At 51.9% G+C, this 26,565-nt stretch overlaps 1 protein-coding gene across 1 annotated transcript in view; it reads left to right on the top strand.

Annotated features, from left to right (window-relative positions):
* CARD11 (caspase recruitment domain family member 11) overlaps positions 1–26,565 on the top strand; it is a 142,210-nt gene that overhangs the window by 18,916 nt on the left and 96,729 nt on the right. The window contains 1 exon segment of the mRNA XM_042972535.1: positions 8,745–8,898. The gene's annotated coding sequence lies outside the window, so the exon portion shown is untranslated.

Here is a 26,565-nt window from a genome sequence, read left to right as displayed (position 1 = left end):
GTGCAGAGCGTAGTCTTAAAACTGATTTGCTCTGGGGGTGCCTCCGTGGTTCGGTCGATTGAGGGTCCGACTTCGGCTCAGGTCATGATCTCACGGGTTGTGAGTTCGAGCTCCGCGTCGGGCTCTGTGCTGACAGCTCAGAGCCTGGAACCTGCTTCGGATTCTGTGTCTCCCTCTCTCTCTACCCCTCCCCTGCTCATGCTGTGTCCTGCTCTGCCTCTTAAAAAAATAAAACGTTAAAAAAAATTTTTTTTTTAATGATCTGCTCTGGTCGTCACACAGGCCAATGCTCATCCTGGAGGTGGGACGTGTCTGGAAGGGTTGGAACGGCATGTGCTAAACAAGCTATACCCACAGGAATATATGCTGGCCTGATGCAATTTAATAGTTGCATCTTAATAGAATATTGATACATTTCACGTGTCGGTCGAGTACTTTTAACATCGCGTGGGCCATTTCCACATCGTAATTTAATCTTTGCAACCCCTGACGCTGAAGTCAGTGCTGAAGAAAAGTAGCGTGTATATGGGATATGTAGCTGGTGTAGCGTGTGCATGAGTGTGCGTGTTTGGTTGTTTGGCGGTTTTTCTTTGGTTTGGCTTCATCCCTCCGGGCAGCTCCCACGTGGGTGTCTCAGACACTATGCCGAAGGAAACCCTCTACCTCCACGGCGTCTAATGTACTCATTCGGTGCGTTTATCTCTCCGGTGAGCATTTTGTTGTTCGTTCCCAGCATTTGCTTCTGTGGGATCCCTCCTAGGATGATTTGTTGTAACTCACACCTGCTATCCTTCCTTCCTTCCTTCCTTCCTTCCTTCCTTCCTTCCTTCCTTCCTTCCTCACTCCTCGCCGAGCTCCTTTCCTCCTATCTGCTCTCCCGACTGCTCCTCGATCCGCCGCCCTTGCAAAGTTTCTCTGTGTCCCCACACCCTGAACTCAGCCGTTTCGGTGCGCACATTTCAAACGGACACCAGCCTTTCGATTAAAAAAATCAAAGGTCAGAAACACCAGTGTTCCACCCCGCACACGGCTAAGTTCAAAGTAGAGAGCCATGTGCTTAATTTTATAGAATGTAAAATATTCCCAGGCACAAGCTTAAAAGGATTAAGTAAGCACACACGCCCAGAAAGGCATCTAACTCTTCTAACTAGTCGTCCCGTAACGGTCACGCGCTGGCGTCGACATGGATAAAGCGACAGGTTCTCTTCGCATCCTTCACGGAGGGCTGTTACTTTTTCGCTGGCTGGAGTGAGCTCGCCAGTGCCGTGCTCAGCTGGACCTTGGGGAAATATACTGAAGTGTGTTATGCACACAGATACTGAGAGATGCCTCATAAAAACCCAGACTACTATAAAACAGTTCGGGAACCACTGATGTGTAGATGACTACGTTTAAAGTGGCCAATTCTAGAAGCCACCACATTCGTAGTTTTAATGAGCCCTGACTCTGGTGCTCAAACATTGCGTGCTAAAAACAGACATAACTCAGCCATTGGCATTGCTTGGGCGTTTCCAGTCGCTTTTTCTAAAAGCAGAGGGAGGGGGAGAAAGCATTTGGCAGGCACGGTGATGGATGAGCAGGGCGGCATATTTTCCATTTTTAAACAGGGGGACCGCAAGCAAATATCGGGCCACTCTTGTGGTCTGTGCGCAGAGCAACGGACTCCGCTTGATGAAGCACCTTTCAAGCCTCAGGTAACCCCGAGCGTTTTAGAGCCTCATCAGTTACACGCTGGTAATACAGTCCCCGAAGACAAACAAAGCATCCATTATGCGCTCGCCGCAGTAGCTCACGCGCGTTTCTGGTCATTACTGCGATTATTCATTATTTATTCGGAGCCGCAAGCGCGCACGCCACGCTGTAAAATGGATGTAATGTGCCAATTACCCTGATGTTGATTAACCGAGAAAGAAAACGGTCAAGTTTCCGAGACCGTCATCTATCCCCTTGGAAAGGGGGCACATGGACAGCAGACGGCCGTGGGTGGCGGGTGGGGCGATCCTACGTTTTCCCGACATCTGCCTGCCGCACGAGACGGCCCCTCCATGGCCCATCACGAGGCCGCCCTCCTGGGCTTCGGCTGAAATCATGAGCCGCGCGTCATTCTGCACATTTCCTGCAGAAATGCCTCCCCATCAATACTGTGGCAGAGTGAATTTCAAGGTATCTTTCCCCCCATGAGATATATAGACGGCTATCATCATATTTCATAGCTCAAGCAATTGAAAACTGTTGAATGTATATTACTAGCCTACAGATGGGAACATTTTCCTCCTGGATTTAAGCCATGCTTTCTGCAGGAATTAAAGGGGAAACACACACACACACACACACACACACATGCACACACACAAGTCAAGGGTCATTTAAGGTGTTCAGCATACAGGAACCTCTCGGCGGGTGGTTGTGTTGTTGTTTTTTTATCAGCGTGCGGTAATACAGATCCACTGACACCCTTCTGAGTCATCTCGGCATAGGGAGATGGGATGGAAACATTCTGAAACGGAGAGGAATGAGCGCGAAGGGGCCGAGACAGCAATAACAGCATAAAAGCACGAAGTACGTAAAACGTAATTAAAGGCTGGAAGGCTGTTTTGCTCCTGATGCTATTTTCGGGGGTACTAATACATACAATGGCAGCGAGGTGTGGCATCTGGGAGAAAAGCAATATATTAATTCTCAGATCAATAGTTTGTGAAATGCCTTTTTGCTGTCCCAAGCGTACGACCGTTTCAGTGATAAGGAGTGATTTTCCTGGAGTCGAAGCTGGCTGCCACCGGATGGGATTGCTCTCTGGAGGGGAGGCGGGGGGGGGGGGGGAGCAGCAGCCGAGGAGCGGTCATCAAAGAGCAAGAACCTCATCGTCCCCCCGGGGTCCCCGCCCTCGTGCTGTTTTGCTCTCGGTGCAGCACAGAAGTGTCTCAGAACCCGGCGCGGCGACTGGCTCGGTGCTACGGCTCTAGGTAACGCCAGCCTCTCGTTCCTCCTCCTGCTGCCCTCCTGTCGGGGCTCTGGCAGCTCTTAACCTCTGTCGATGGCTAGAATCGTTCCGGGGGCAGGAGAATTGAAGGTCGGAGTGTTGGTGAACTCTTTGAGACCTTTTGGGGAACAATAATGAAAACGGGGGGGGGGGTCGCAGGCAAAGCTGGTAAATTAGGGCAGTGGAATGAATTTAATGAAAAGCAGCCGCCATGCAGCTACAGCCCGGCTCCCCGCTGGTCAGTTTGGGGTGACCCCATGGCGGGAAACATGGCCTTCCCGGGGCAGCCTGTCCCCTCCAGGGGAGCTCACTCTACGGGCTCCTGTGGCTCCAGCTGGGGTCCCTCCCTCCCCGTTCAGCATTTACACACATGCGCACGCACACACACACACCCCTCTGCTCTTGGGCTCTCCTCGCTTTCCCTCTAAAAGCATCCCTTCCTGAAATAACCCCCGGATCCCGCCTCTGCTCCAATGGGGAGAAAGCTGGGCCTGGACACAGGTGACCACCAGCGCCTCCTTCCTTTCTCAGCTGCCCCACATCCGGGAAGACGGGGTCTCCCGGAATTCTCTCAATGGCTGGCCAGGGGGACAGACGGGGATCCTGACATGGACCAGACCTGGGTCTCAGGCTGCCCCCGCAAACGCTGAAGGCCACAGCACACCCTGCAGAGACAGGCCTCGCCTGCCCGGGGGGAAACACCGGCCCTGAGGAAGAGCCTGCTGAGGCGTGCCAGGTGACCCCCCAGCACGGGCTGCAGGTGGCCTTCGGGGCTGGGGAAGACCGTGGCAGATACCCACCCAAGCCAAGGGAGAGCCAGCCAGGCCGGACACGCGGGTGTTCAGGTACAGGAGCAAGATGTGGGCCCTGAATTCCAGCAGGGGGAGCGGCGCCCGGGCGAGAAAGACACCTGCAGACCCAGGGAACCAGAGGGCAGAGTCTGGGGACCCCAAGTCTTCCTGGTGGCCCTCCAGATCCCACAAGCAAGGCACTCTTCTCCCACACGGTCCAACACCATCCAGGGGAGCACAGAGGGAGGGGCAGCCATAGGAGAGATGAAACGTTTTATTCCAGAATGTTCTACCTGAAGGCACTGTGAAATTAGTGCACCCACCTACGTTTTAAGGCAGGGAGAGCAAAAACTTTGACTTGTCCTACTTACACGGAGAAGGGGCCCAGAAGGAAGACAAGATCGCTTCCAAATAAAACGGGTTTTTCCCCAGACACACATCCGGTAGCGTGAGTGACCCTGTGGCCCCAGTGCACGTGCACATGGTGACAGCTTGAATGCAGGGAGCTTCGGGGACTAAACCAAGCAGCTCCCTCGTGGGGTTTTGTTATTCAGGGGTTCCCTCCCCGGCTTCTCATAGACATGATACGTTTTCTCATAAAAGAATTACGTGTATATGGAAACACGTTTTCCAGTGGAAAAGGACATCGAGGGAAGGGCAAAAATCACCCACACTGGCCCCGTTTGCTTTTGCCTAGCTCAACCCCTCGGGAATGACATCTGGGGACAAATAAGGTTTTCAGGTGGACCTGGCATCAGACCTAGTCCGCTCCTGTAATCACACGGTGGCTAGTTTTTTTGGTAACGACGTGTCTTTCCTGAGGTCAGGTGCACGCTGACTTTCTTCCCAGGCTTGCCGCCCCTTTACTGTTCTTTTTTTTTTCTGCTGTTCTCATGGACTTCTTTCGCTCGTTCTCGGAACCCGTGTCCTCCTCTTAGATTGCCTTTTCATGTTGTAGTACATTCTCGGGTAATTTTTTTTTTTTTTTCTCCCTGAGAAGTGCTTGGGAAGTAAATTTCCAAAATCCCTGCATGTCTAAGAATGTGTTTATTTTGTTCTCACACTTGATTGATTATTTGGTTGAATACAGAACTCCACGTTTAGAGTAAATCTCCCAGAGAACGCTGGAGCATTACTTCATTATCTCTTTGCTGGAAGGATAATCCAGTGCTGCTGATGAGAAGCCAGAGTGCCACCTGATCCTTGGCCTTGGCTTGCATTTTGTCTCTCTTTTTAGAAGATTGTAGAAGCTTCTCATCACCCACCTTTTTTTTCTTCTCTGCTATTTCACGAGGATGTAGCAAGGTCCAGAACTTTATTCATTCTCCGTGGGGGTTCTCAGCGGGCCCTCTCACTGGGGACAGCTGTCACTCCTCAGCTCTGACAAGTATTACTGTCACAGTTTCGTGACTCGCTTCCTCCATAGTCTCTCTCCCTGCCTCAGTGCTTCTCAAGTGGCTGTTGGCCTCTTCGGAGTCGATCCCGTAACATCTCAACTTGTAGCTCTCACTTTTCGTTTCTGTGTGGGTTTTATTTTGTTTATTTGTCAGCCTAGGAGACCTCCCCGATGGACATCTCCCGGTCCCTCTATTGTGTTGTACATACTAACTTCTTGTGTTTTAGCAACTGTGATTCATATTTCCATAAACTGTCCCTCTGTTCAGGCGGCCTGTTTTGTTGCAATCTGTTCTTATTTTGCAGGTGTGATTTCTGCTGGAATTTCTCTTGGGATACTCATTACAGGGTGTTTTGTTTGTTTGTTTTGTTTGTTTTTCAGGTAGAGGGTTGGAGAATGTTTTCTACTATAGATAGTTCAGGAGGCACCGCTTTATGGGGCCAGGTTGGGGGACATCTGTCTTACTGCTGTATGTCACATGACGAGGGGTCTCCTTGCCACGGTCCCCACTTGAGAGCCCTTGCTCAGAGCAGAAATATTAGAAATATTTCTTTGGCCTTAAATTTTTAAATTTTCGAGGAGCAACATCAAAAAACAGATGAGATTCATTTTAATAATATATTTTATTTAACAGAACATATTGAGAATACTGTTATTTCAACATGCAATCATTATCAAAATTATGAATGAGGTATTTTTGTATTCTTTCTAAAAAATGTTTATTTTTGAAAGAGAGAGAGAGAGCACGTGCACATGAGCAGGAGAGGGGCAGAGACAGAGGGAGAGAGAGAATCCCAAGCAGGCTCCACACGTTCAGCGGGGAGCCTGACGCAGGGCTCGATCTCAGGAACTGTGAGATCATGACGTGAGCCGAAATCAAGAGTCAGATGCCTAACCGACTGAGTCACCCAGGTGCCCCTTATAAGTCTTCAAAATCTGGTGTGTCTTTTACACTTTTAGCGCCTGAATTCAGACACTACATTTTCCTTGAAAATAATTGACCTCTATGTAGATTTTGTAAAGTTCACAGTTGGAAAAGGAGATTAATATGCTCAAATTGCATATTAACGTAACACAGTTTAAAAGTTTTCCAGTAGCAGATTCAAGAATCGGTTTTTAGATTTTAATTAAAGTTAACGAAAGTCTCGTGGAATTTTAAATTCCACTTCTCATCCACACCAGCCACACGTCAAGCGCTCAGTAGCCAAGTGTGACTAGTGGCTGCCATCTTGGACCACACGGTTCTGTATCTTCATAGGGGTTTGGGTTCCACGGTGTATACATTTCTCAAAACTTATTTTGTGATGCAGTTAAAATCCATAAATTTTACCTGAAACCGCCTCCTGTTGATGATATGCACGTATGTAAATTTTACCCAAAAAACACCTCTAGTTAATGATACGCATGAGGAAGTATTTACAGGTGAAGTATGCTGATGTTTTCAACTTACTTTGCAAAGCATAATAAGAAACAAGGATTGGGGCGCCTGGGTGGCTCAGTCGGTTAAGCATCCGACTTCGGCTCAGGTCATGATCTCGCGGTTCGTGAGTTCGAGCCCCGTGTCGGGCTCTGTGCCAACAGCTCAGAGCCTGGAGCCTGCTTCGGATTCTGTGTCTGTTTCTCTCTCTGCCCCTTCCCCACTCATACTCTGTCTCTCTCACAAAAATAAACAAACATTAAAAAATAAATAAGGATTGATTTCTACACGGGTACATGATAAATCAAATACAGCAGAATGTTCATTTTAGAGTCAGGTGGGTGGGATATATGGGTGTTCACCATATAATTTTTCTAACTTTTCTGAATGCTTAAAAACTCTATTAAGGTGTTGGGGAGAAAAAGAGACAGGTCTTCACCGACCTATACCTGCATGTAATCCACTGCTAAATCTCAGAAACACGGCGTTGACTGAAAGAAGCCAGCCCCACAAGAGAATCTACGTAAGGCTCCATTTGCACAAAGTTTTTGGACGTTATAGGCACAACTGACCTCTGCTGTTCGAGGTCAGAATGTGGTGATCTGTGGTGGGGAGGGTGCCTCAAAGGGGGCATAACTGGGAGTTCCGGGGTACAGATGGAGTTCTCTTTCTGATTACATGTGTGGGTCACACGGGTGTGTGTTTGCTTTGTGACAACTCACCCCAGCTTCTTGCAGAACTTTGCGCTTGGAAGGATGACAACTGTATAATGGGTTTTGTCGTTTCAAGGCGTGCGTACCCTTCACACGCGGCACGGGGGAAACCAGACTTCTCTAAGGCCACACTGCCTGATTTCATGGTTTCCCGGAGTGTGCCAGGGAGATAGCTGCTCCCAGGCGAGTCTTCGGGGAACAAGGACTCGGAGGCACTGGGCCTCGGTGCTGTTTCTCTGGGGAACTTTCCGTGCGCGTGTGGATTGCGTTCTTGAGCCTGATCTGCAGAAAGGAAACCCTGTTCCTTGGCCCCTGGCACATGTGCACCACCAACACTACGCCCCTCAAGACTGCCGAGACTTCAGACCCCCCTGTGCTCCTGCCATGATTTACTTCTCTCTCGCTTAGTGGCTTAACGAACCAAATGCCTCTCCCTTTGGTGGCTCGAGGAACCCTTCTCCGAGAACTTAAAACATGAGACAGGAGGGCACGTTCTTCAGCTATCACAGGGGGAATCAAAGGAGGGGCAGAGGGAGAGAAGAGTGGTAAACTGAGGCAGAACAGGAGGGGTGTTGGGGGGGGCAGGGCAAACAGTGGCAAATCAAGGAGACTAAGCCCCAGTATTCTCAGAATGCCTCCAGCGCACCCAGATTTTTAGCTGGTGATTCAGGACCGTCCTGCCCACTCGGTGCTCCGTGCTGGTTGTGAAAGAGCAAGGCCTACAGGGGCCTTTGGCGGGGAGATTACTAGAATTACAGAAACGTCGACCTCCAGAAATTACAGTTTCTCTTACGAGGGTCATGGAGCAGAACTTTGAGAGCACGAGTGGGGGTGGGTGTGCCGGGCCCAGGACAGCTGGGGCTGGGGAGAGGGCACAGGCGGGTCTGTCACCACAAAGTGCCTGGGAGGGGAGCCAGAGGCCCTTGGAGGAGAGATGACCGCCAGGCAAGCCCAAGGAAGTTTCCAGAACAGAGGCTGAGGGCAGGGAGAAGCCTGGAAGGACCCAAGGACTCGGGATTCCTTGTTTCCCTCTCCTTTGTGGGAAAAGCCTCCCGCCAAACCGCAAGGAGAGGTCTGGAAGTTCTTAAAAACGTGACAAGTTGCTTCTGAGGGGCGGCTGCTTAAGCCCTCCACCCAGGGCGGGAGGAGGGGGCGTCCCGCCCAAGGCGACAACCGTGCCTCGCAGCCTCCCAGGGCTGGGGCGGTGGACTGGGGGTGCAGCCGGCGCTGGGGCTCCCCCACCCTGGAGGGGGCCCCTCAGCCTCCCCTCCCCTCCCCGCCCGAGCACCCAAGCCCCGCCCTGCCCCCTCTTCCTTATCTCTTTCTAACCTTTTGCATTTTTTAGTCTCATTTCCTGTCGGGTTTTGCATTTCCCTCCCCCTGCCAGCCTATGACACACTTTCTCTCCTTTTTTCTTTCTTTCACCTCCTCTGGCCTCTGGATTCAGGCCTGGGCGGCGCACAGCCCCCTCCGGCCCTGCAACCCCTGGGCGGGCGGTGCCCCTCGGACGGGACGGCCGGGCAGGGCCCGGGCCCAGGGGGAAGCCGGCGGCCTGCGCAGAGGAGGCGGCCGGCGCGGCTGGCAGAGCATGAGCCCCCCAGGTAGGCACTGGCGGACGCGGGGGTGGGGGGCGCAGTGTGGGGATGCCGCCGTGGGGGGGGGGGCACCGTTGGGGGGGGAGGGGTGCGTCTGGAGGAGAGCACATGCGGGGGTGGGGACAGTGTGGGGTAGGGGGACGATGACGCAGCGGGGCCGCGGGGGTAAGTTGGGGGGGCGCAGTCATTGAGGGGGTTGCGGCCGGGGAAGAGCACATGCGGGGTGGGAGCGACGTGAGGGGTCTGGACTCACCCGTCCTCACCCTCCTGGCCCCTGGGAGCTGGTCCCGCATCCCTCTCTCCCCCTCCCCTCTTTCTCCACCTCACTCTCCCTGCCCCCCTTTCTGCCCCCCCCTTCCCATCCAAGCCTGATTTCTTCCACTTTCTGCCTCCCTGTGTCCCCTCCGTGCCTCTCTGGGACAGTCTGTCTCCCTCCGGTGTCTCTGCCTGACAGGGCCCCCATGCCCCTGTGGCGCTGGCCTGGCAGGGCGCCCCTGGGTGCACCTGCCCCACACAGAGGAAGAGAACCTTTTCTAACACCTGAAAGGACAGGAAGTTTCCAGACCACAGCGAAGCCTGACTCAGAGGCTCCCGAGAAGGTGGGGCCCCAGGCGGCGGAGGGGAGGGACAGCCTCTCCCACGGGGAGTCTACGGAGGGGGGCAGGAGGGGCCCCCGGCTCCCCGCACGGCCAGGAGGAGGTCCCAGTGACCTCGGGGCGCAGTCTCCCTGCCCCGGGGCGCGGACCACCCCCACAGGGTTAGGCTGGAAGCCCCCACCCCCACCCCAAGCTCTGCTGAGCCCTGGGGCACAGTGGGGTGGGCCCCAGCGAGACCCTAAGGCTGTAGGAGCCTCAGACCCCCTGCCTGAGCTCCGGTTTGTGACCTTGTGAGCTTCCGAGCTTCCGGGCACCAGCTCAGGAGAGTGTCAGCACAGGGCCCTTTCTTAATCCTGGTCTTTGACCAAACTGACCTCTGTGCCCGGACTGCCCTCAAAGCCCTTGATTTGTAGTTCAAAAAATTTCTCTTGACATTTACAACTTCTCTTGAAGGTATAAGGTCCTCAACCTTCCAGAAAGGGAAAGACCCGTCGGTCTGTCGCTTGACAATTATTGAGTACCTACTCCGTGCGTCCTGTGCCCTGGAGATCCTGGGGGCTGTGCATTAATGCGGGGGCTAGAATTGAAGCTAAAATTCTCCGCCTCTGTCCTTCCCCTGAATGTCCACCTCTTTCCACCCCCGAGGAAGCTGTAAAACATGATGCTTCTGCCCAGGGTCAGAGGGGATCTGAGGCCACAGGGAGCCTGGCCCTCAGCCTGGCCCATACTCCACCTGAAGGGTTTGGACGTGTGTGGTTTTATTCGCACCAGTATCAAAACGGAAGGCGGGTAGCCCCACCAGTCCACGCGGTCTGGAGTCAGCGCACGAATGATCCTTTATGCGATGTTTTTCTTAATCGTGGTAAAACACACGTAGCATAGAATGTACCTTCGCCACCTGTCAGGTCCGCAGTTCGCTGGTATTAAGGACATTCACGCTGCCGTGCACCCACGACCGGACCTTCTTCATCGTCCCAGTCTGAGACTCTGTCCCCACTAAACACGAACCACTGCCCCACCCCCGCCCGTTCCTGGCACCCACCCCGCTCTCTGTGTCTGTGGGTCTGACTCCTGCAGGGACGTCATACAAGGGGAGTCACAGTGTTTGTCTTTTCGTGACTGGCTTCTTGCAACGAGCATCGTGTCCTCAAGGCTCATCCGTGTTGTAGCGCGTGTCTGAATTTCCTTCCTTTTTAAGGCTGAGTAGTAGTCCACTGTGTGGATGGACCCGGTTTTGTTTATCCACTCGTGTATGTGATCTTCTAAAATGACTCGTGAACCTTATAGTTCTTCAAAGGACGACTTGAATCAGCCTGTGGGCATTGTCTAGGTGGCGCTGCCCTGGGCACTGTGGGGGACCCACGGAAGGGACAGGACACCCAGATGTCCTTGCCCTAAGTAGTTTGTGCTGTGCCGTCTGGGTACATCGTGGCCAGAGTATACTGAGACTCCGAGATGTTACAGAATTGCGGGTGTGTGGCCGTGGGAGGCGAGGCTGGGACCTGGTGGCTCTCAGAGGCTGCGGGGATCGGTGGAAGGTTCCGGGCTGAGACGGTGCGGGCAGGGCACCGTCCCGGCCCCTTCCTCACTTTCCGTCGTAGTGTTTCTACGCCTTCGCGAGAGCGGGCTGGCTTCCCAGGACGGAAGGGCCGTGTGTCTGGGTAGATGGGGGGTGGGGGCCGGTGGACGGTGAAGGCAGCCGCTCTCTGCCCGTCGTGCGAGGAAGGCCACACTGGAAGGAGGATCCGCGGAGCTCCGCGAGGCAGTCTCAAGGCCGCCTTCCGCTGGGTCTTGCCTTGGCTCCGCGCTCAGCCTCAGAGCCAGTGCTCCCTGGTGACGGGCACCGGGGTCACAACTCCCCCGTGGGCCGGGAGCCCCAGACGCCCAGCGTGACGCAAGCGTGGCCTGCTGGCCTTTTGGCACCACCTGATCCGTGACAATTTTCAGAAGGTCCGATCAAGGCACGAAGGCAGTCGGAGGTCTGTGTTCCACCTGTCGGGTCCGAGGCCGGCCGGGCCGGTGGGAGGGCGCATCCTGCCGTGTGCCCAGACGCGCCTGCTCCTCTGCGCTCAGCCTGTGACCTTGGACAGCCTGTCACGGCAGCTCTGTGAGAGCCGTTTCTCCTCCGTGAGATCCGGACGTCGATGCTGATGATTTTCAGGATTGTCGGTTACCCCAAGCGTAAAATGGAGAACACAAAATGCGACAGATGACAACCTTTGCTGGCATTCCTGGCATCGGGGGAGGTGAGGTGGCACGTTGAGGTCCAGGCTGGGGGCTGGAACCCCGGCTTTCCCACACAGCCCGGCTGCGTGGGCCCCGTCACCCGGTTTCCTTCCCCGCAAACCCCACCTTCCCGGCGGTTGTGTGGATGGTGCCGCGTTACCTGATCGGCCGAGAAAATATTCAAATTGATTTAAATACAGGATCAGAAAGAAAAGGGAAAGACAACTTTTGAGGAAGCCGCTTAGAAACGCTTGTCTTCTAAGGACAGTTGAAGGCGGCCGATTCCCAGATGCCAGCCCCGAGCGGGGCCACGCTGCGCGGGAGAAACATGCCCCTGCATGGTCCCCCGACCTGTCTGTGAGCCCCTCCTGTGCTGCGGATCAGCGGTTCTAATGGGCTGACTGTTTGGGCCGTGCTCTGTTCAGGGCTCTGAGATGATGATGGCCCCTGTCACGTTTGTGTTAGGGTGTCCAGTGCCCATGGGTAACGGGATTGCCGAGGGGCTTACTGTTCCCGCCTCCCCGGGCTTGCGCCCTCCCTTCCTGCGCCAGCCCCGTGGTCAAGCTCGCTCAGGCACGTCCGTCAAAGCCCCCCACGCAGCTCGGGGCGGGGGGATCATTCCTCGGTGGGTGACTCTCCTTGCTAGTGGCTGAGCCGGAGGGAGTGGCGTGCAAACTCCATACCCCGAAGGAGGGCTCCCTCCTGCCCGTGGGGTTTCTGTTTCTAGGGTGTAGGCTTCCCGCCTGTCCCGCTCCCACTCAGGAATGGGCAGGCCTCAGACACACGTGTGGCCATGACAAGGCACCCCCCCCCCCCGCCCCCCGCTCTGTCCCACGTAGACCCTGCTTTTCTACAGTCACTGCCACCCCCTGGGGCTGGCACCGTCCATGAGGAGGCAGCATCCTTTAGTGGCAGGATGTGTGGTCTCGGAGCCAGGCAGACAGGGTGTCATCCATGCTGGCTCTCCAGCACGCTGACTGTGTGACCTCATGGAAGTCATCACCTCTCTGAGCCTCAACTGCACGTGTGTAAAATGGGTATAAACACCGCCCCCCCCCCCCGGGGCACCTGGGGGGCTCAGTCGGTTAAGCGTCTGACTTCGGCTCAGGTCACGATCTCATGGTTCCCATCGGGCTCTGTGCTGACAGCTCAGAGCCTGGAGCCTGCTTTGGACTCTGTGTCTCCCTTTCTCTCCACTCCTCCCCTGCTCACACTCTGTCTCTCTCTCTCTCTCTCTCTCTCTCTCTCTCTCTCTCAAAAATATATAAACATTAAAAAAAAAATACCACCCCTACTTTAACGTAGACCAAAATGTTTCCAAAGGAAGTAATCTGACAGCTTCTGCTTTTAAAGCCCTGCTTCTGACTTGGTTATTTGTGAGGGGGGTGGGGGCAGGAGGCAGAACAGAAGTGAGGAGTTAAATACGAAGCAATATATAGGCACAGAGCTATCTCCTAATTTACAAAAAAATCAATGAGAGGCAGGAATCGGCAAGCTTTTTCTGTAAAGGTCCAGACAGTAAATATTTTAGGCTTTTCGAGCCAGACGGTCGCTGTGGAGACCACTCGGCTCTGTTCTTTGCAGTGTGAAAGCAGGTGTCCCCACAGGTGAGTGTGGCCAGAGTGGGCCCGTGGTGCAAAATGGGCAGCGCGGGCTTGGCCCTTGACCATCATTTGCCAACCCCGGAATTGGGGACCTTGACCCGAGAGGAAAATTCTTGAAGACACGAGCAAACGGAATATGAACACAGCCGGCCCCGGGCCTCATCTCTAATGAAACGTGTGCAAAATAACACAGTAACGCAGCAGGGGCACCCCAGTTTCTACCGATTGCACTGGCCAAGATCAAAAGGTTGAGGGGCAGCAGACGCTCATACATGGTGGCTTTGACGATATTTACCAGCAGATGAAGCGAATAAAGCCTCCGGTCTAGGAATCCCACTTCTAAGAAGTTATCTCACAGATGGACTTTTTCTGCACACCAATATTCATCGAAGCATTGCTTACCCAAGAAAAAGTTTGAGGCCTCACAATTGCGCCCCAAGAGTGAGGTCCATCCATACGGTGGCATTCTGTGAGGCCATTAATTGGACCAGGGGGATCTCTAGCAGACATCTGGGAAGTTTCTAGAAAAAAAAAAACAACAAAACCTAGCACACATAAGAAGGTCTCTCTGGTAGGGACCTAGGCGGGAGAGGTATGTATTTCATATTTTGTATTTTGCGTCCCTCTCTTTTGGTTTTGTGGAGTTGTTTTGTTTTTACCAAGAGCACGTGCTATCTTTACGATCAAGAAAACAACACTGAAGAGTAAGGTGACACAGAGTGTCCAGGGCCGTCCCCAGCCCGTGCTTTGGGCCCCATCCTGGTTTCTCTTGGTCCCAACCTCCTGCCTCTCGCCCCGCCTTCCGCTTTCAGCTGTGTCCCAGTAAGAGAAATCACGGGGTGTCACTTCCCAAATCCCAAGTGCACAGCTCATGAGTTTTTCCATCTGCCCTTGTAGCCAAGCACCCACACAGACACGGGGTCCTGTCCAGGGCCCCCCAGGGCAGGGGGGCAGGGACGCAGGCCCCTTCCCTGTCGCCAACCCCCCCACCCGCTTTGCCTGTCCCTGAACGTCACGTAATGGAATCACGCGGCAAGTGTGACCCAGCTGAGACCCGACCGTCAGCATCGTGGACCTTCGTCTCCCGCTCGCTGCCGAGTCGGGTGCCCCTGCGTGGACATCCGTGATTTCTCGAGCCGCTGGTCCCACCGCTGGTACATATCTGTGTATTTGCGCTCCGGGGCTGTTATGATAAAGCTGCTGTGAACACTTTTGTGGAAGTCTTGGTGGTGATGACCCATTTTATTTTATTTTTTTTAATCCAAAGGTGAACAGAAGCCCCGTGCCAGCATCGCTGAGCTTGCGTAAATCGTTATTTCAGGGGACGAATGTCGGAACGAAGTGAAACTGTGTCTTACTAACATTAGTGCGTCCTTCCTTGTCTGAGTGAGGATTATGTGATTCATTGAAGTTTCCTAAGAAAAATGGCCTTTATTTAAAATAAATAAATAAAAGGGATTTGAGTGTCATTAGCGCAGCAGGAAACGCTCGGTTGAATAGTAATGACACCTCACACTTCTGTCCCAGGCTCCGGTCTCCAATTCTCAGATGCTTTTCCAAACTTGTTCCCGACTTGTTAACCTCCATCGCGCCTGGGGTGCCGTGGCCTGTGGTCATCCTTGTTCGCAAAGAGGTGTGCAGAGATCCCCTTTCCTGGGGACGTTCCGGGGTGGGGGGCGTTCTCTGTCTCTGCAAATCCTGTCTCCCCCGGCCCTTAGGGGAGATTCTGGTTGCATTCGGGGACGTTTCAGGTGTCAGAAGAAAGTGGCCTAGGAAGGAAAGGGAGCTTTTCTCTCTAAATGTCCAAGTTCGGGAGACCGCCCGCCTAGGGCAGAGCACAGGACCGTTCACATGGACTGGACCAGTCTCCTGTCCCCTTAATGTTGTCGTTGTACACGGTTTTTACCTAGTGCTATGTCTTTCTTAACTAATTAAAACTTTTGTTTTGGTTTTAATTTATTTTTATTTTAGAGAGAGAGCACACAAGTGGGGAGCAGGGGCAGAGAGGGAGACACAGAATCGGAAGCAGGCTCCAGGCTCCGGGCTGTTGGCAACAGAGCCTGACACGGGGCTCAAACTCATGACCTGTGAGATTGTGACTTGAGCCAAAGTCGCATGCTTAACCGACTGAGCCCCCCAGGTGCCCCTAGATGGCCGCCTTCTTGTTGTGACCTGGCGTGGCCTTTCCCTCCATGTGCATTTGACCCTGTCTCTCTCTGTGTCCAGTTTCCTCCACTTACGAGGACACGGGTCATATTGGATGAGGGTCCCGCCCCTAACAGTTTCATTTGAACTTAACCACCTCTTTAGAGGCTTGATCAGTAACTACAAGTACTGGGGTTAGGGCTCCAATGTATGAATTTAGGGGGACGCAATTCAGCTCATCGCCTTCAGAGCAGGTCTCTTTGAAAACGTTGTCTACACTGCCCCCAACTCCTCCCCTGCGCTGTGTCTGGGACCCGCTTCAGCCAGGCTTTGGGCCCCAGCACTCTATTTAAATAGTTCTTTTTTTTTTTTTATGTTTATTTTTGAGACAGACAGAACATGAGCAGGGGAGGGGCAGAGAGTGAGGGAGACACAGAGTCCAAATTAGGCTCCAGGCTCCGAGCTGTCAGCACAGAGCCCGACGCGGGGCTCAAACTCATGGACTGTGAGAGCACGACCTGAGCTGAAGTCAGACGCCCAACCGGTTGAGCCACCCAGACACCACTATTTAAACGGCTCTTATCAGGGTGCCTGGGTGGCTCAGTTGGTTGAGTGTCCAACTTCGGCTCAGGTCATGATCTCCCAGTCCGTGAGTTCGAGCCCCGCGTCGGGCTCTGTGCCGACAGCTCGGAGCCTGGAGCTGCTTCGGATTCTGTGTCTCCCTCTCTCTCTGCCCCTCCCCCATTCATGCTCTGTCTTTCTCTGTCTCAAAAATAAATAAACATTAAAAAAAATTTTTTTTTAATTAAATAAATGGCTCTTATCAAGGTCACCTGGGGCCCCAAGCGGCTAAGTCCAGGGGTCCGTTCTTAGTCCTTCCAGGATCTGACCTGGCCGCACATGACAGTCCACCCCTCCTCACAACACGGGTTGGTTTGCTCTCTTGGTTTTTGTCCTTCCTCACTGACCACTTCTTCTGATATATCTTTTCTGATTCCTCTGTAACCTCCCAAGGTGCCCGGGGCCTCTTCTTCCGGTGCTTTCCTTCCCAGGGGGGTCTCATCCAGCCTCATGGCTTCCTTCCGAAGCGCTCTCCGGCTCACGGCTGCCAAGTAGAGACTCGCTCAGACCCCCTTCTGGACTCTAGACGCTGACAGCCAAAGAGTCTCGACTTGTCTCCCTGGGCCTGGAGTAGGTCCAGAATCAAACTTCTGGTTTCCCCGACCCTGCTGGGTGCGGAGGCTTCAATACCCCTGAGAGGCCTGGCTTCCCCTCTTAGAAATAGGAGTGTGTCCACCTGCCCAGTGCAGAAATCCCAGCTGCGCCAGCGAGGTCATGGAGAACGCCGTTCTGGTGCCTTGTTGGTTCGTCTTTTGGTGGGGACTTGCTCTCCCGGTGGGTGGGGCATCGTGTGGTGTGCTGGAGACACCTCGGGCCTCAGAAGGAGACGACTTGGGGCCTGGGCCACGAACCCACTGGGCAGTCTTGGCCAAGTGCCTTCTCCCCTGTGGGCTCATTGTCCTCCTGCGTGAAGTAGTTAATCAGACGGGCCTTGGGCCGGCGCGTGGGTTCCATCTGGAGGGCTGGTTGGTGCCAGGCCGCTCGTCATGGCTTGCGTAAGAAGGACGGAGCTCTGTGATCGACTGCCCATGTCTGCTGCGGGCATAAAACTGAAATTGAAGTCTGGGTGCCCCCGGTGAGTCATCTGTGCCCTTGTGTGTCATGACCAGGAACCGTCGGAGCCTTAAAGCTCCTGATTGCTCGGTGACCTTGAGCAAACCACTTCACGGCCCCAAGGTTTTGTTTCTTCATGAGCAAGATGGAGATAAATAATCCCTCCTCCCTACCGCACGGACTTGCGCTGAGCGGATAGCGGGTGAAAAATCGCTTTGAAAACAGCAAAACGTTACATGGATGTGAGCTTTTATTGTCGCTAATTGACCTCTCTCGCCCTGCATCCGTGTTGACCGGGCCTTCCTCCCCGGCCGTCTCATCGGGCCAGGCTCTCGTTGCGCCCCCGCTCTGGCAGGACAGCGCCGGCCGGGTTCCCCTCGTGACGATGAAGAAGGGGGTGGCCATGAGATGTTGGGTGTGGGGCGTGATCTTCTGTGTCGATCTGCAAACCCCCGGGCAGGCGGCTTCCTCCGGGGCCTTGCGGGCGCTCGGGCGTGTGCCTCTTGCGCTGGTCCCCGGCTGCTTGGTGATGCCTCGGCACAACAGGTGTGGAACAGAAACCTCCCCGGAGCAGACTTTTGTTTCCCTCCGGTGTTCATGTTTATCGCTCAGATCTCTGGGCTTCGTTCTCCAGTTGGGCGGGTTGGGAGTGGCTGGTCTCGCTCCCGGGCGTGGCTGTGGTGAATTTCTGGAGTGGGCACTGGCCTGCGGGTTGTGGGGACCCAGTGGAAAGACCCGGATCTGTCTCTTTTGTCACCTGATGAAAACACCCTTGTCCCCAAACCTACATGTCTCTCTTCTTTCACCTTGAACGTTGTTAATGCCCTGTGTTTTCTGCAAAAATCCCAGAGTCCCTGTTTGCAGCCTCCTGGATGCATTACCTTCTCCCTCCGACCCAGGGGACCCATCTGTTCTTATATTATTTGGTTTAAGTGAAGCTTTGGGGCATTTCTTCTTGCCAGTGGTATGTTCTGAGTCAGATTCATTGGCCAGGCTGCTATTCATTAGTGGGTGTGTTTTATTGTAATGCGATTCATTTCCTTCTGGCTTCATTCTCCGGCCTTTGTCATGAACAATGTTTGGTGTGGTGTGAAATGAGGAGCATTGAAAACTTTTCTAAGACATAAAGGGTCTTTTTTTTTTTTTTTTTTGGTTAGTGGCAGAAAAATAAAGGACTTGTGTTTCGTGTAGGCTTGGAAACAGTGAATCAGATTTTTGTTTTGTCGAAAACCTGAAAATCTCGGGCAGGACTTGAAAGTCTCTGGACAGAGGCGAGCGCCGCGTTTAGGGGTTTGGGGTGATGCCCCTTCCCGACGCGCCGGTCTGCAGGTGGGGGGGTGGCTACCCACGGAGACCGATTTGAGAGAGGCCAGAAGGATTGCCTGAGTCAGACCGCTGCCGGGGCAGAGCGGGTGCCCACACTTCCTCCCTTGCCTTTCCTGTTCCAAGGGACATTTTCGTGATTCAACACCTGGTTGTTATTCACAGAAGAAACTGGGTAGTGAGTGTCAGCTCCACAACCCCCCCTCCCACCCCGCCAACAGCGACCTTGGACGAGTCGCTGAACGTGTCTGCACCTCCCCTCATCTGTAAAATGGGGACAACGGCGTCCTTCCGACAGGAAATCAGATGAGATGCCGTCTAGGGAGCACCCGGCACCCGCAGCAAGCAGGTCGCTCTGGGAGACGCACAGTACGGGACAAGTCCCGCTCATGAGGCAGGCGGGCGCTGCTTATTGGCAGGGGGACCTAGAGCAGGGTCAGGGGAATCCTTGCCGGATCTCAAATTTAGCGACAACAGTTTATGCCTTTGCCCGATGCCCGTGTGTCAAGCCCCATCACCCACCTGTTCACTCCTCACCTGTGCCCAGTGGGCCCCATCCGCGGGCACCCTGCTAGGTGCTGGGGACAAAAGGATGAAACGTCCGGAGTCCCGGCCCCCACGAGCAGGTAGGGTGGTGAGGAGATGGACATGTGCACACGCAGTGAAGACAGAGCCCCCGGGTCTGGCTGAGGGAGTCGGGAAGGCTTCCCGGAGCCGCCTGAACGACTCTGGCAGGATAACATTGCTGGCACACAGGTGGGGAGGGCCTTCTAAGCAGGGAACCAGCCTACGCAAAGCCACGGAGGTGCGGTTAGTGGCAGGTCACACAAAAAGACGGGGTGGGGGGCGTCAGGGCAGAGGGAGGAGAGGCCGCCAAGAGCCCTGGGTAAGGTGCCAAGGAGGCGGAGGCCGTCCTGTGGGTGAGGGCCGGCTGCTGGGGTCTTCTGAGCGGGAGCCGCGAGCTAGGGTGCCGGTGGGGTCTGAAAGGTCACGGGTGGCAGCGAGGAGACCCGATGGGAGACTCGAGGCAAGAGGCAGGGCCCCCCTCAAATGGGACACAGGCCGGGATTGGTTTTGTTATTTCAAATAAGCGTCACACTCAGGTATTGACTGACAGTCATACAGGAGATGTGTCCAGACCCCGAATGCACAGCACCGGGAGGTTAGACAAAGTACACACGTCCCCGTCACCAGCACCCAGATCAGGAAGCAAAACAGGACTGGTGAAAAAATAATAGCGTAATTAATAATAATAAGGGGCACCTGGGTGGCTCAGTCGGTCAAGCGTCCGACTTCAGCTCAGGTCATGATCTCGCGATTCGTGAGTTTGAGCCCCACGTCGGGCTCTGTGCTGGCAGCTCGGAGCCTGGAGCCTGCTTCGGGTTCTGTGTCTCCCTCTGTCTCCGCCCCTCCCCTACCCATACTCTGTGTCTCTTTGTCTCTCAATAATAAATAGACGTTAAAAAAAATTAAAAAAAACAAATAATGATAATGACTTTCAGTATAATAACAAGTTTTAGTATAGGCATGTCCCGAATACTTGCGTGAACGTCGAGGTACTGAAACAATATTGGTTGTCGATCCGAGTGCTGTGTGTCCTGTCTGGCCACCCGAGCTGTGTCCGCGGTTTGCCCGGAGCGACACCTGTTTGCCCGTAGCAGTCCGTTTTATGAACATTGCACGTTTTATCTGTATTATCAGTGACGGCTCTTTTGGGTTGTTTCCAGCTTTGTGCCATCATAATAAGGCTGCTGGGACCGTCCTTAACGCCTCTCTTTGGAGACACTCAAGAGTGGATCTGCTGAATCAGAGTCTGCCAGCGGTCAGCTCTAGGAGATCATTTTCCAAGACCGTTGCTCCAGACCACACCCCCGTCAGTGACAGATGTGAGCCCCACCTGCCCCACATCTTGGCCTACATGTGCTGTCTTCTGTCTTTTTGTTTTAGCCACTCGAGTGGCCGCATGGCCAAAACAAAAAATTGTGTGGTTTTTAATTTGCATTTCACTTATGACTAATTAAGTTGAGTACCTTTTTTGTGTGCTCATTGGCCATTTTGGATATTGTCCTTGGTGCCTCGTCAAGTGTTTGGCCTGTCATTCTAGTAGGTTGTCAGTTTCTTATTGAATTATAGTTGTTCTTTATATATGATAGGTAGGAGTCCTTTGTCAAATATATGTATGACTGATACCTTTCTTCAGTTTATGGCTTGCTTTTTCAAAACCTTCTTGGTAGAGTCTGCTGATGAATAGGAGTTTTTAATTTTAACATAGTCAAATCATGTGGTCTATAACCATACTTCTTACGGTTAATCATTTTTTTTTTAAATGTTTTATTTATTTTTGACAGAGAGAGAGAGAGACAGCATAAGTGGGGAAGGGGCAGAGAGAGAGGGAGACAGAATCCAAAGCAGGCTCTAGGCTCTGAGCTGTCAGCACAGAGCCCGACGCGGGGCTCGAACTCACAGACCGCGAGATCATGACCCGAGCCAAAGTCAGATGCTTAACCGACTGAGCCACCCAGGCGCCCCGGGTGAATCATTTTTTGAACTCTATTCCAGAAAGTTTTGTCTACCCCAAGATTTATGTTTTCTTCTAAAAAGCTTTATTGTTCCATCTTTCACATTTCGATCTACAAAGCCCTCTAGAATGAATTTTTTTAGTTTCTTTATTTTCTTTTTGGTTAAGGTTTATTTACGTATTTCGAGGAGGGGGAGGGGCAGAGAGAGTCAGAGAGAGAATCCCAAGCAGGCTCCACGCTAATAGCACGTGGCTTGAACTCAGAAACCGTGAGACTATCACCTGGGCCGGACTCAAGAGTCGGACACTTGACTGCCTGAGCCACCCAGGCACCCCTGAATTTTTTCCTTTAAAATAAACCGTATTGAAGGATACTCGAGATACGATGCAATGCACCCATTTTCACTGCACAATCCACTGTGTTTTCACAGACGTGGATCCCTGTGTCATCACAACCCTAATGGAGATAGAGAACGTTTCCATGACCCTTCAAGTTGCCCCACGTTCCCCTTGCTACTCAGGATGTGGTCCCTGGGCCTGTAGCCTCAGCCTCACCGGGAAGCTGGTTAGAAATGCAGACTCTCAGGCCCTGCCCCAGACCTGCTGAATTAGAATCTGCAGTGTAACAATATTCGAAAGTACTTTATATGCACATTAAAGGTTTAGAGGCAATTTGAGTTCCTTTGGAGAAAGGTGACAAGCCAAAAATGCTGTTTCTATTGTTATAAATAGCATAGCCTGAAGCAAGGCAGAGGATATGATAGATTATCCAGTTTGGGGGGAAAATGAAAGCGAGGACTAAGTTGGGAAGAAATGTCGAAGTCATTACAGGAGCACCCTCTGGTCCCCGGACCAAAAACATATCCTCCTGGGGTCCTGGCCCCACCGATGCCGGGACAGGGCTCACCGAGGGGGATGAGATTTGCCACAGGGGAGGCTCCTGGGGCGCCTGCCTCCTGGTCTGCCCTGGACCCGAGTGGAGAAAACCATCCAAGGACCAAGCTCAGAAGGGACTTAATTTTGGGGTGGTTACTGTCACCTTTTTTACTTTAATTTTTATCTTTATCTAAGAAATATATACATCGGTTCCAATGTCAAACATTTCATCGTGGCTTGTCATAAAAACCGTCGCCCCCAGCCCCCACCCTCCCCACTCCTTTGACATTTTAATCACTCAGTCTTCCCCGGGGCCCTGTTTCCGACGAGTAACCATTCCCTCTCCTGCTGGGCTGGGAAGGGAGCCCTTTCCACATGTTCAGCGGTTCCTCCTGGTTTTAGCCCTGCCCTGCTGTCCACCTTCTGCTGTATGAGGTGCGTCCCTTCTCTGGGCTCTTTTTGATGGCTCTTCGACCATTAGGCACTGGGTTTCAGCTTTCTCTGAGTCTCTAAACATTCTTTAATTATAAATTTAATTTCTTCTAAAAATTCAAGCGAATTGTATACATACACATATGCTGAAGAATACTAACGTATCATATAATAAGGAGTATTAACAAAAATACTTTACATTTCAGCGTATGGACGCTATTTTTGTGAATGGTGTGAAATCCCTTTAAACTTCCTGCCGTGGGCGGGTCTTTTCCCCCTGGGATCTGCAGCACTGCCGGGAGTTTCTCAGGAATCGAGTGGCCTCCTCCCCTGGCTCTGCATCTGCACTCACTGTCCTTACATCTATCCGCTTCAGCCCAAAAATACCAGGCTGTCCTCTTTCTCCCTTCGTTTTCTGCCTTCTCGGGTTCTCATTGGCCATTTCCTGATTCCATTTCATCTCCTGGCTTAGCCTACAAATTATACTTCTTTTTGAAAGAGTTTCGAAAATGCATTTAAAAAATTTTTTAATGTTTGTTTATATTGGGGGGGGGCAGGGGAGGGGCAGAGGGAGAGGGAGACACGGGATCGGAAGCAGCTCCAGGCTCCGAGCCGTCAGCACAGAGCCCGACGTGAGGCTCGAACCCACGAACCATGAGATCATGACCTGAGCCGAAGTCAAAAGCTTACCCTACCGAGCCGCCCAGGCGCCCCTGTCCTCTTGATTTTTGCGGAGACCTTCTGTGTCTCGGCAATCCTTCCTCAGCAGTGTTGTCGGGCTTCTCCAGTGGAACCATCCACATATTAGCCATAGTTGTTTGACGTTCCCCGTCTGACAGGTCCAGTGTCCGTGTCGTCTCTGAGTCTGGCTCTGATCTCTGCTTTGCCACTTCAAAATCCTTTTCTTCTTGCCTTTTGACGTTCCTTGTACTTCCCTGTGGGGAGGCATACGTACGGCGTTGGGTAATAGGAACCGAGGTAAAGAGGCCTTTGGGCAAGGATGTGTGTTAGTATGGCCAGGATTGGTGTCTGTGTGACGTCTGTTGCAGCTGTAGGTACTAGAAGCTTCCAGTGCCTTGAGCACCGTATCCCTGTTTTGTCTCCCTTCTGGCCTTGGAGCACACCTTTGTGTGCCTTCTTAAAGAGAGAGAGTTTTTACAGCCCTTGTAGCTGTAATCCACACTCGTGCTCGGGCCTGCTGGTGTGGTGGAGGGGAGTGTTCTAGAATCTATGGTGAAGTGTCAGTCTTTTAGTGGGCAGGCGTCTCAGTGCTGGGACACTCACAAGTGATTCTTCCGCGATACCGAGTCCCCCCTACCCCCGGCTCCTTCCTCCAGCTGCAGTGTCTCAGTCTGTTTCCTTGGCACCTTACCCTGTGACGATGGTTACGAAGAAGGCCCTGGGCCTGTTTCAAGGCAGTTCTTGTCATCTCCATTGCGTTTCTGGGATCCTCCCTTTGAGAACCCTCCCTTTGTGGGGTTCCTGGTGGAAAAGGCCAAAGGGCTGTGGTGTCCCCCTAACACCGTGGTCCCCCTGGTTTTTCATTCTTACTGGTACACACTCGGCCTCCAGCAGTCTGCCACAATTGCAGGTTATGGCTCCGGTGGTTTCTTTTTCCTCTTAAGTAGATCTCAGGTGCGGCCTCCTGCTGGATGTCCCTCTCTGTCTCGCATCCTCAAGGTGGCCATCTGTCCTGGGACCTCAGTTCTAGAAGTAGTTTCGTAGTTCTTGTGTCTCGTAGTTCTCGAGGAAATTGTTGATGTTCCATTTGTCCAGCTTTCTCTTACAAGAACGGGAGTGACACGTCCCTAGTTCTCCACGAGTTAGAGCTGAAACCACAGGTCAATACTCGGCTGCCTTCGGTAGTGTAGCGTATTAGTCAGGGAAGTCCGTACTGCATAACAAGTAGACCCCTCAACACCAGTGTCCTAGAGGACAGAAAGTGCGTACTTTTTCTCACGTGAAGTCCAGGGTGGGCTTTCAGGTCAGCAGGGCAGCTGCCCTACATGCCGTTCAGGGACGCAGGCTCTTTGCACCGTACCCTGGGGCCACGGTGTGGTTTTTCACCCAGTCAGCAGAAGGAGAGGGGCAGAAAAGTGCATGCATTGGAGGTTTATTTTGTGCCTGCCCTGGAAACAAGCGCATTGCCTTTGTTCACAATTGAAAAGAACACAGTCACATGACCACGCCTAACTTTAAAGGAAGCCAGGAAATGTACTCAAGTTATGCACCCCCTCCTCCCCCCCAAAAAAGAGAATGAAATTCCAGGAACAGCTACCTATCTTTATCGCTTATTGCTTTACCTTATTTTATTTTATTTTATTTTATTGATTTGATTTGATTTATTTGATTTATTTTATTATTTCATTTTAAATAATAAAATAAATTATTTTATTTTATTTTATTTTATTTTATTCTATTCTATTCTATTTTATTTTATTTGAGAGAGAGCGCAAGAATAGGGGAGAGGGGCAAAAGAGGAGAGACAGAATCTTAAGCAGGCTCCACACTCAGCACAGAGCGAGACACGGGGCTCGGTCCCACGACCCCAGGATCATGACCTGAGCCGAAATCAAGAGCCGGACGCTCAACCAACTGAGCCAGCCCGGCACTCCCATGACATTAGATCTTAATGCCTGGTAGGACCAAGCCGTTTGACCTCATTCTTTATCACGTGGGTCTTGATTCTTTTCGGCCCTTTGCTTCACCTTATGTACTTGAGATTCAGCTCCTATATATTCTGTAAAACACCCTGTTGGGATTTCAGTTGTAGCGAATCTGTAGGTCAATTTGGGGGGAACCGGCATCTTTCTGATATTGAGTGTTTCTGTCTATGAATTTGGTTTATCTTTCCATTTCTTTAGGTCTTCTATAATGTCTTTCAATAAACTTTGAAAATCTTCTCTACAAAGGTCTTGCTTTAGTTTTTAAGTATCTTTGGCTTTTTGCTGCTGTTATAAACAGTGTCTTTTAAAACCCAGCATTTGTGTTTTTACTAGTGTAGAGAAATGCAGGCTTTTTAATGTATTCAGCCTTGGATTCATAACTGTACTGAACTCTTTTTAAGTTCTGGTAATTAGTCTCTGGGTTTTTTTTGTTTTGTTTTTTCTGTGTAGATAATAATACCATTTGTGAGTGATAGTGTTTGTTTTCCTTCTGTTTTCATTGCTTAGATATTTTCTTTTTTTCCTTTTTTCATTCATTCATTCATTCATTCACTCATTTATTTATTTTCCCACACTGGCTAGACTCTAACAAAGCACTGATGAGTAGCGGTAATAGTGAGCATCTATGTTTTGGCTTCAATCTTGAAGGAAAAGCTTTCAAATTTTCACTTTTTTTTTTTTTCAGAGAGAAAATTTATTTGAGAGAGAGAGCGCACAAGCAGGGGAAGGGCAGAAAGAGAGGGGGAGACACAGAATCCGAAGCAGGCTCAAGGCTTTGAGCTGTCAGCACAGAGCCCGACATGGGGCTTGAACTCATGAACCATGAGATCATGACCTGAGCCAAAGTCGGACACTTAACAGACTGAGCCACCCAGGTGCCCCCAAAGTTTCACTTTTAATTATTATGTTGGCTGGAGGATTTTTGTGGATATGTTTAATTAGTTTAAGAGGATCTATTTCCTTTCGGTTCCTAGTTTGCAAATATATTTTATCATGAGTGTGCATCAGATTTTATCAAGTGCTGTTTCTACAGTCACTGAAGTATATACAACTCTCTGCCTTACTCTTTTTTTTTTTTTTAAGTGTATTTATTTTGAGAGAAAGAGAGTGAGCAGGGGAGGGGCAGAGAGAGACGGAGAGAGAGAAAAGCAGGCTGGACACTATCAGTGTGGAGCCTTGTGCGGGGCTTGAACTCATGAACCTGAACTGAATCGTGACTTGAACTGAAACCAAGAGTCGGACGCTTAACTCACTGAGCCACCCAGGCGCCCCTCTTTGCCTTATTCTTAATTAATCAAATCCCATTGTACTATTTTCTAAACTTCAACCAACTTTGTATTTCTAAGATAAAGCCAACGTGGTCATGGTTTTATTTATTGTAGCTAGATTTTTCCTAGTTGGAGAATCTTTTTATTTATTTATTTTTAATGTTTATTCTTTTTTTTTTAATTTTTTTTTTTAACATTTATTTATTTTTGGGACAGAGAGAGACAGAGCATGAACGGGGGAGGGGCAGAGAGAGAGGGAGACACAGAATCCAAAGCAGGCTCCGGGCTCCGAGCCATCAGCACAGAGCCTGACCTGGGGCTTGAACCCACGAACTGCGAGATCAT

The sequence above is a fragment of the Panthera tigris genome, chromosome E3 (assembly GCF_018350195.1).
Source record: "Panthera tigris isolate Pti1 chromosome E3, P.tigris_Pti1_mat1.1, whole genome shotgun sequence".
NCBI lineage: Eukaryota > Metazoa > Chordata > Mammalia > Carnivora > Felidae > Panthera > Panthera tigris.
Note: the sequence above shows the minus strand (reverse complement) of the source record. Positions and strands in the feature narration are given on the sequence as shown.